Raw genomic sequence first — 11,120 nt, forward strand, 5'->3', positions numbered from 1 at the left:
CTTTGAGTTCTTCACTAGCCCACGAAGAAACTACTATTGACTATTTCTGTAAAGAATATATCACACAGAACAACAGTTTCTGATGGTTAGATAATGACCTGTCTCACTCATGGTTAGATAATGATCTGTCTCCCTCATGGTTAGATAATGATCTGTCTCCCTCATGGTTAGATAATGATCTGTCTCCCTCATGGTTAGATAATGATCCGTCTCCCTCATGGTTAGATAATGATCCATCTCCCTCATGGTTAGATAATGATCTGTCTCACTCATGGTTAGATAATGATCCGTCTCCCTCATGGTTAGATAATGATCCATCTCCCTCATGGTTAGATAATGATCTGTCTCCCTCATGGTTAGATAATGATCAGTCTCCCTCATGGTTAGATAATGATCTGTCTCCCTCATGGTTAGATAATGATCTGTCTCACTCATGGTTAGATAATGATCCGTCTCCCTCATGGTTAGATAATGATCCGTCTCCCTCATGGTTAGATAATGATCCATCTCCCTCATGGTTAGATAATGATCCGTCTCCCTCATGGTTAGATAATGATCCGTCCCCCTCATGGTTAGATAATGATCCGTCTCCCTCATGGTTAGATAATGATCGTTCTCCCACATGATTAGATAATGATCGTTCTCCCACATGATTAGATAATGATCCGTCTCCCTCATGGTTAGATAATGATCTGTCTCCCACATGGTTAGATAATGATCCTTCTCCCTTGTGGTGATGTCACATTCCCCTGCATCAGAGTGTTTCTGGATACCACTGAAACAAGCACAGCAGCAGTTCCTGAGTCATTGATCCAAAGTCAGTAGATGCTGTCATATGGATGACTCAAAGTACCTATAACAATTCCGTAACTACAGAAGCTGGGAGATGGGAATCAAGTACAGGGTGAGGATTTAATAATAAATAGCCATGAACCTAAACAAGACCAGCATCTGGACAAAAGAAACAAAACAACATCAATGCAGACACGGGAATGAAACTGAGGAAGTGACAGATATAGGGGAGGCAATCAATGACGTGATGGAGTCCAGGTGAGTTCGATGAAGCGATTGCGCGCGTAACGATGGTGACAGGTTTGCGTAATGATGAGCAGCCTCGAGCGCCAGAGAGGGGGAGCGGGAGCAGACGTGACAGTACCTGCCCAGTGTTTCCAATTTATATGATATATTGCCTATAATTTTTAACAATATGAATAAAATAGTTTTCCTTTCAATTTAAAAAAAATTATGTTAAAAAACAGATTTTCTGTGTTGGAATGGTGTGGACACTCCCCAAGAAAAGAATGGTGTGAGCGTATACCACGCAGGAAAAATATTCACGCAAATAGACCGCTGATTGGCCATCTCAGGGAAATTACATCATGTTCTATGAGAAAATAGCAAGTATTTTTTTAAACAATCAGTTTGAGATACAATTTTGAGGTGGGATTTTTGAAGCGTTTCTTCTCCAATGTATTTATGCTTTGGCCATAAATATGAGCATAGGACGAGTCAACAGCATTATTTGGGTATGAGTAGGGCTGTACCGGTCATGACATTTTGTCAGCTGGTTATTGTCATCATATGAGTTAACAGAATATTAACTTTTAAAAGTGAGATTTTCATTGGGCAGTCACTTTAAGGTGACATAGGTGGACATATGGATAACTTAAAGCTGGAATCTGTACAGCCACGTCTGTTTAGAATTTTACAACAACAAAGAAGTTACTTAAAACAATGATCACAGTATTTTTCCCCTCTATGACATCATTGCACGCATGCTAGAACACCAGAACAGGTAGTGCACATTTTTTTTACCATGCTGTCATCAAAAAAATGTAAACATTAACAAAGGGGCTGGAGCAAACAGTTTTTCACCTTATGCAGATCCCAGCTTTAAGATGACATACGTTGACATATGGATGAAACCCCAGGTAAGATAAAGACACATGTGTGGCAGTTATGACACATGCGTCTTATTCTAAAGCTAACTCAGTGTCCATCTCATGTCAGCCATAAGTACTTCCCCAATGGGGTTTAACTGGGTCTGATATTCCTCTCAGCCATAAGTACTTCCCCAATGGGGTTTGACTGGGTCTGATATTCCTCTCAGCCACAAGTACTTCACCAATGGGGTTTGACTGGGTCTGATATTCCTCTCAGCCACAAGTACTTCACCAATGGGGTTTGACTGGGTCTGATATTCCTCTCAGCCATAAGTACTTCCCCAATGGGGTTTGACTGGGTCTGATATTCCTCTCAGCCACAAGTACTTCACCAATGGGGTTTGACTGGGTCTGATATTCCTCTCAGCCACAAGTACTTCACCAATGGGGTTTGACTGGGTCTGATATTCCTCTCAGCCATAAGTACTTCACCACTGGGGTTTGACTGGGTCTGATATTCCTCTCAGCCATAAGTACTTCACCAATGGGGTTTGACTGGGTCTGATATTCCTCTCAGTCATGGGTACTTCCCCAGTGGGGTTTGACTGGGTCTGATATTCCTCTCAGCCAATTATGCATATAACACATAAATTAATATGCGTCTATAGATTCAGATGTTAATGTCAGAGGATGAGAAACTGAAGGACTTCAACCTGGGAACGTCCTGCACTAGCTTTTTTGTCAAAAGAACCAGAGGTGAGACTGACCCGACAAAATGTGACTACACCAGCAGCAATTGGGAGGCTACTCTGAAAATGTAGTTTAACAAACTGAACACTGGAAGCTACCCTTCAGAAAAATATAGTTAACTTACTTAACTAAGTAACTTTGAAAAAGTAGTTTACTACATCCAAATAATTTTGTCAAAAGATCACTCTGGAGTCAGATGTTTACAGAATGTCTAATTTAGCTTATTGAAATTTCTTATGGCTGCAGGGGCAGTATTGAATAGCTTGGATGAAAAGGTGCCCAGAGTAAACTGCCTGCTCCTCAGTCCCAGTTGCTAATATAAGCATATTATTATTAGTATTGGATAGAAAATACTCTGAAGTTTCTAAAACTGTTTGAATGATGTCTATGAGTATAACATAACTCATATGGCAAGCAAAAACCTGAGAAGAAATCCAAACAGGAAGTGGGAAATCTGAGGTTGATCAATTTTCAATCCAGCCCCTATTGAATACAGTGGGATATTGGTTATGTTGCACTTCCTAAGGCTTCCACTAGATGTCAACCATCTTTAGAAACTTGTTTGAGGATTCTACTGTGAAGGGGGAGAGAATGAGAGAAGATTGAGTCAGAGGTCTGGCAGCAGTCACGCGCTGGTCACGCGCATTTCACATGAGAGGTAGCTCGCGCTACTTTGCTTTTCTGAAGACAAAGGAATTCTCCGGTTGGAATATTATTGAAGTTTTATGTTAAAAACATCCTAAAGATTGATTCCATACATCGTTTGACATGTTTCTACGGACAGTAACAGAACTTTTTGACATTTAGTCTGCAACTAGGGAACGCGCTTCATGACTTTGGATTTATTTACGAAACGTGCTAACAAAAGTAGCTCTTTGGACGTAAAGGATGGACATTATCGAACAAATCAAACATTTCATGTGGAACTGGGATTCCTGGGAGTGCAGTCTGATGAAGATCATCAAAGGTAAGTGAATATTTATGTTATTTCTGTTGACTCCAACATGGCGGATATCTCTATTTGTTTTCTGAGTGCTGTTCTCAGATTATTGCATGGTTTGCTTTTTCCGTAAAGCATTTTTGAAATCTGACACAGCGGTTGCATTAAGGAGAAGTGTATCTATATTTCCATGTCTAACACTTGTATTTTCATCTATATTTATAACGAGTATTTCTGTAAAATGATGTGGCTCTGCAATATGACCGGATGTTTTTGGAACTAGTGAACATAACGCGCCAATGTATACTGAGATTTTTGTATATAAATATGAACTTTATCGAACAAAACATACATGTATTGTGTAACATGAAGTCCTATGTCATCTGATGAAGATCATCAAAGGTTAGTGATTAATTTTATCTCTATTTGTGCTTTTTATGACTCCTCTCTTTGGCTGGAAAAATGGCTGAATTTTTCTGTGACTAGGCGATGACCTAACATAATTGTTTGTGGTGCTTTCGCTGTAAAGCCTATTTGAAATCGGACACTTTTGTCACGATCGTCGTATGGAGTAGACCAAAGCGCAGCATGGTTAGAATACATTCTTCTTTAATTAATGAAGAACACTTAAACAAAAAAACGACCGTGACCGCTATATAAACAATGTGCTAACATGCAACATAACATAGACAATAACCCACGAAATACCCAAAGAAGATGGCTGCCTAAATATGGTTCCCAATCAGAGACAACGATAAACACCTGCCTCTAATTGAGAACCAATCTAGGCAACCATAGACCAACATAAACAGATGAAAACAACCCCATAAATCTACAAAAAACCCTAGACAGTACAAACACCCTAGAATAAGACAAAAACGTATGAAAAAATGTAGTTACATTACTAGTTGAATTACATGTAGTTTACTGCTCCCTAACACTGTACATCAGCGCTAATGTCATTGGTGTTTACTTTAATGGGTCATTACAAAATGACAATGTCACAAATGAGACTTCTGAGTTTGTGTTTTACGCCCTTGCCATGTCCTCTGGTGTTACAGGATTCACTGTGGGAGTCAATCCATTTGATCAGAGCGGACGTCTTTAGGTACAGCGTGCAGACCATTCTGACTGTTCACCTGTCCAACCCTATCACTCACCACATGACCAAGAGAAACATGGGCCAGATCATCTAAGATTCCAAGCATGGCATCTTGGCCGCTACCCACAGGGTCTTTGAAAGCAAATGACTGCTGGTAACCCCTAACGTGACAGTTGAATTATTAGAACAATGCTTTACAAATTCCTTTACGAGAAGCCAATGAAAAGGGCTTATGAATGTAGGCTACACCCTAGTCTTCTATTTCCCCCAGCAAAGAGTATCTTCAGAAAATCAGTCATTGATACAGCATGTCATGGAAACCTTACATTCAGATATGTTCAGCTCTTTAATCACAGACTGTGATCTGATCAGATACAGAATATACAGGTTATACTGCAGAATACTGGATTCGTTTCCACTGTAAAAGAATGTATGAATTTATGAAATGTATTTCGCCACTGTAGATCTCGATGTGCTAGCTGCAATGGAGACCTGTGATATATGTGGCAGTCTATGTGTCACGCCGTCCGCCGAAGTCGGCCCTTCTCCTTGTTCGGGTGGTGTTCGGCGGTCGACGTCACCGGCTTTCTAGTCACGACCGATCCATTTTTCTGTTTAGTTTTGTTTTGTCTGATTACACACACACCTGTTTTACATTCCCTCATTACATTCCCTATTTAACCATCTGACATACATTTCTGTTCTGTCCGTGATTGTTCATGTCGTTAGTGGTTGTGTTTGAGTTGTGTTGTATGTTCCTATTTGGAATTTTGCTTTATTCTTTGAGTAAACTCAGTTGGATTACTCTATACCTGTGTCCTGCGCCTGACTCCGCTTTCACTCTACACCCAATCACTGACACTATGGTTATTTCTGGTACATTGGACCACATAGTATTTTTTTTAAATGAGCATCTGATTGTTTCTGCCAAGGTCCCCTATTCTGGCAACTGCAGACAGCGCAGAGGTAAGCCTTACCACACACAAAGGGGTAACGTAACCCTAGTGTGGGCTTCCTTTAGCCTGGTCCCATGCTCTATGTACTGTAGCCAACTCTGTCAAGCTATATCATTACATGGCACGTGGCAGTAGGAGAGTTGAATGCGTTACACATAGTATGGGAGTAATAATGATTGTTCTGTAGATCTCTGCTGTAAAACAGACCAATCTGACATCTGTCTCGGTGATCAAAACAAAATGCTCTGTTTCAATGGTTCACCAATACTGTACTCTTTATATAGGTCCAGTATACCATATTGCCATCAAATACAGAAAAGTTGTTGTTTGTTCTCATATCATAGGGAAAGAAGTGGAACCTCACAGGTGTAAATTTATTCAAACTGGGTGGCAGCTCTGACACTGAGGTTGGCTATTTGGTTGTTGTCATATGTCACAGCCTTCCCCCAATGTCTTCTGTAATGCTATTCGAGCAATGCTTTCAATGAGACAACGAGTAGTAATAATTAAGACCTTGGCTCTACTGACTGTTGGTTATGTGGTGATCATGTCCAAGATCAGGATGGAATCCTGCCACCTTCTGGAGATCAAAGGAACCACTGCCTGTGAGGTCAGATCCTGTCGCTGAAAACGTGTGCGCTGCCTCGAGTCTCGGCATCACCGCATGTGTGTTAAGGTCTGACTGCCTCAGGTCACTGTCGAAGTCACTGAGACTATTGGTGCCACGTATACAGACTTGTCACATGTCAGGAAGTCAGAGAATGTTACATTCTTGACCGCTTTGAAGAGGTACCAGGTCAATTTGTGGACAGAGTACTGCATATATACTGTTTATTGTGTGAAGACCATAGGACAGAATGGTATCAAACACATGAAACCATGCATTTGTTGAGCTTGATTCCATTCCTATTGTATATACTGTTCACTGTAGACTAGGGTCATGTCTACATGGTATACAGTTTTTGTCCAAATGGATGTCAAAAGTTGATTTTAGCTAACCTTTTTCCTAACCATATGCTAATTCTCCTAACCTGCAGCGTAATTTTTCTAAAACTGCTATGAAAAGTCAATTTTGGAAAAGGCTGTATTCCTTCTAGACAACTTTAGACTGTATAGAATGTTTAGTGTAAACAGTACACTGTTTGGTGTATATTGTATAGAATGTTTAGTGTATACAGTACACTGTTTGGTGTAGACTGTATATTGTATAGAATGTTTAGTGTATACACTGTTTAGTATTGAATACTATTGTATAGCATGTTTAGTGGGTCAAGTACTAAACCACTTTCCTCTCAAGGGCAACTGTTTTTGGCTATATTTCCCACTAAATATAAACATCCTTGTGCTTTGTGCTGTCTGTTCAGTCTGTTTGTTTTCCAGGTGGCCAGGGACAAAACCAGGCTCTTCAGCAGTCTCTCCTCTGGTGGGTAAGGTCATAGTCCCAAACACGGTCTTGTCTGTGAGACCTCTACAGGACACCTCACTGCTCTGTCTGTTCCTCTGACTCACAAACCAGTTAAATGTTCATTCGGTTATATTAGTCACAGTTTCTGTGGTTCTGTCTGCTGATTCTGATGTTGAAACTGGATGTGTAGTTGATGATTCTGATGTTGAAACTGTACGTGTAGTTGATGATTCTGATGTTGAAACTGTACGTGTAGTTGATGATTCTGATGTTGAAACTGTACGTGTAGTTGATGATTCTGATGTTGAAACTGTACGTGTAGTTGTTGATTCTGATGTTGAAACTGTACGTGTAGTTGATGATTCTGATGTTGAAACTGTACGTGTAGTTGTTGATTCTGATGTTGAAACTGTACGTGTAGTTGTTGTCTCACAAACAGCAACACCTAAAATGAAAACCCTTTGAGTTTTCTACTAGTTTCAGAGTATTAGTCTCGTGATAGTTTATTTTAAGTTTCCATGTCCTAATGTGCCCACTACTGCTCTACATCAACACACTCCATCCCAACTAACAAAGGACAAAAAGCAGCTAAATGTTTTCTAAACAATTTTCACTATTTGATCAAAGTTCTGTATGAGGCAGGGGTACTCAACTCTGACCCTACGAGGTCCAGAGCCTGCTGGTTTTCTATTCTACCTGATAATTAAATGACTCCCACCTAGTGTCCCAGGTGTAAATCTGTCCCTGATTAGGGGGGAAGAATGACAAAATGCAGTGAAACTAGTTTCGAGGTCCAGAAATTAGTGTGAGGAGTATATGGGTATTGCACTCTGAATGGGATTCACTGCTAACAATTTGTGATTTGTGATATCGTAACTCTTTTCCACCAATTGCATTCATACTGTAGCCCTTGCAGTTGTTTTGAAACATTACTCTTCGTAGGCATGAATAAGGAATTTAATTTTACTGATCTCCTTTACAGTGTAAATGTAAAGAGTGGCGCAGCAGTCTAATGCACTGCATCTCACTTGCCTAGTTAAATAAAAATGTAATAAATAAAGGGGGTTGTGGACAGGTGTCTTTTATACTGATAACAAGTTCAAACAGGTGCCATTAATACAGCTAACGAGTAGAGGACAGAGGAGCCTCTTAAAGAAGAAGTTACAGGTCTGTGAGAGCCAGAAATCTTGCTTGTTTGTAGGTGACCAAATACTTATTTTCCACCATAATTTCCAAATAAATTCATTAAAAATCCTACAATGTGATTTTCTGGATTTTTTTTTCTTTCTCATTTTGTCTGTCATAGTTGAAGTGTACCTATGATGAAAATGACAGGCCTCTCTCATCTTTTTAAGTGGGAGAACTTGCACAATTGGTGGCTGACTAAATTATTTTTTGCCCTACTGTAACTACACCAGGAAGAAGCCCAAAACCAGGAGCAAACTCGAGTGAGCATGCCCTGTCCTGTCCCTCCTCCCCTTACACCCATTGATTGTGTCTGAGTGCTCTGAACTACATTGGAATAGACCACACCCTACTGTACCCCGTCTAGTAGACACCCTGCTGTACCTGTCTAGTAGACACCCTGCTGTACCCCATCTAGTAGACACCCTGCTGTAGTCCGCCGCCCATCACTCTCTTATACAGTTCTCCCAGTCCTCTCCCAGCAGCGCAAACGAGGCCTCTGTCGTTGCGATAACACACGTCTCTCTTACACTTTAGGTTTAGAACTCTATGGCTAGTCGCAGCCATAGCCCTATTGCACCTAGGCTACCAAACAGTCTCCATAGTTATGAACAGTAGAGGGCGCCCTTACCACAGACTGACTGGCCTTACCACAGACTGACTACCAGGCCATTTTGAAATGGTCAACTGGGGCTCATAACTATGCCGTTAGCCTGTTGGGCAGTGAGTGTCAAAATGTGTATGCCATAGTTTTAATGCTACGGTATGGAATCTGAGAATCTAGACATGACGTTGGCTTCAACTCAAAAGATGAATGACGAGAAAAACACCCAACTAAGAAGTACATGAATTTCAACAAACATTGATGACATCATACTTGCTCAAACCTACATGTTCCCTCAGTAGCCAAACTCATCTTGTTTGGTCTCATAATTAAAAAACATTAAAAAAAATGTTTTATCCTTTGCATATTTATAGGGTTTGTAATACTTTATACCACAGGCTTCAAATCGGTAGCCCTAATTTTTTTGAAATAATAATCCCTTTGATTCATCCACTGTCTTAACGATGGAGGATCAATTGATTTCCAGTAAAGTCAAAGTTTTTTTCTATTTTTTTTTACGAGAAAATAATGGTCCAACCCATAAGGTATCTCACCTCACCTTCATGTACCGTGCCTTTAAATATGCAGATAGATGGATTAAAAGGTAACTTGCATTTCAAAGCTTCTGAAAGACAACTTTCTAACTCCGCCCATAACTTTTGGACTTCATCCCTCACAGAAGGCATAAATGATTGATTCATTGATTGTTTTACACGTAAGACATGACTTGGCCGTAGGGTTGTAGAATTTGTGAATTGTGTCACTTGTATAATTAATTCTGTATATTGGTTTGTACTGGATCAAGCATACATTTTAGTTAACTGTAATTTTGTTAGTTATGTTCCAAAACTCCATCTTTTGCCAATATCAGTTATTTTTAGGTCTTAGTTCCAATAGTTTATATTTTTTTCAATGAGACTTAGTTGGATAGGCTATCTTGAAGGTTTTGTATATCTTATCTATCATATGAGTATCATTTTCTGACTCAAATAGGATCCCCTCAATATTGCTTTGATGTCCAAAAGATTTCAGATTGATGTCTGCATTGGTCAGTTGAAAATTGCTTCTTAATTCTGTCATGGAAATAATTGTATTGTCTATTAACAAGTCATTTACATCCAGGATGTATCACATCCGGCCGTGATTGGGAGTCCCATTGGCCCAGCGTTGTCCGGGTTTGGCCGGGGTAGGCCGTCATTGTAAAGAAGAATTTGTTCTTAACTTACTTGCCAAGTTAAATAAAGATTTTTTTTTTTAATAAAAAAAATAAATACATGTTTTTACGGTTTCTATGCCTGAGGTTTTCCATGTGGGCCAATTTATCAGTGAATTCTGAAAAGATATCCAAGGATTGTTCCATAGGGTTGTGGTTTTAGGGAGTGATATCGGTTCTTGAAGGATTTGTTAAATTTCTTTCCATATTGTTATATTGTTTTTAGCTTTATCCTTGAAAATAGACACGTTAAATGCACATAAGAGGAGCAATATGTACAGTGCATTCGGAAAGTATTCAGACCCCTTGATTTTTTTCTGCAAGTTGTTACTTTACAGCCTTCTAAAACAGATTGAATAATTTTTTCACTCATCAATCTACACACAATACCTCATAATGACGAAGCAAAAACAGCATTTTAGAAATTTGTGCAAATATATAATTTTTTATTTATTTTTTATTTCACCTTTATTTAACCAGGTAGGCAAGTTGAGAACAAGTTCTCATTTACAATTGCGACCTGGCCAAGATAAAGCAAAGCAGTTCGACACATACAACGACACAGAGTTACACATGGAGTAAAACAAACATACAGTCAATAATACAGTATAAACAATATACGATGTGAGCAAATGAGGTGAGGAGGGAGGTAAAGGCAAAAAAAGGCCCTGGTGGCAAAGTGAATACAATATAGCAAGTAAAACACTGGAATGGTAGATTTGCAATGGAAGAATGTGCAAATAGAAATAAAAATAATGGGGTGCAAAGGAGCAAAATAAATAAATTAATGAATTACAGTAGGGAAAGAGGTAGTTGTTTGGGCTAAATTATAGGTGGGCTATGTACAGGTGCAGTAATCTGTGAGCTGCTCTGACAGTTGGTGCTTAAAGCTAGTGAGGGAGATAAGTGTTTCCAGTTTCAGAGATTTTTGTAGTTCGTTCCAGTCATTGGCAGCAGAGAACTGGAAGGAGAGGCGGCCAAAGAAAGAATTGGTTTTGGGGGTTGACTAGAGAGATATACCTGCTGGAGCGTGTGCTACAGGTGGGAGATGCTATGGTGACCAGCGAGCTGAGATAAGGGGG

This window comes from Oncorhynchus mykiss, chromosome 11 (assembly GCF_057628025.1).
Source record: "Oncorhynchus mykiss isolate SJ-2025 chromosome 11, ASM5762802v1, whole genome shotgun sequence".
Taxonomy (NCBI): Eukaryota; Metazoa; Chordata; class Actinopteri; order Salmoniformes; family Salmonidae; genus Oncorhynchus; species Oncorhynchus mykiss.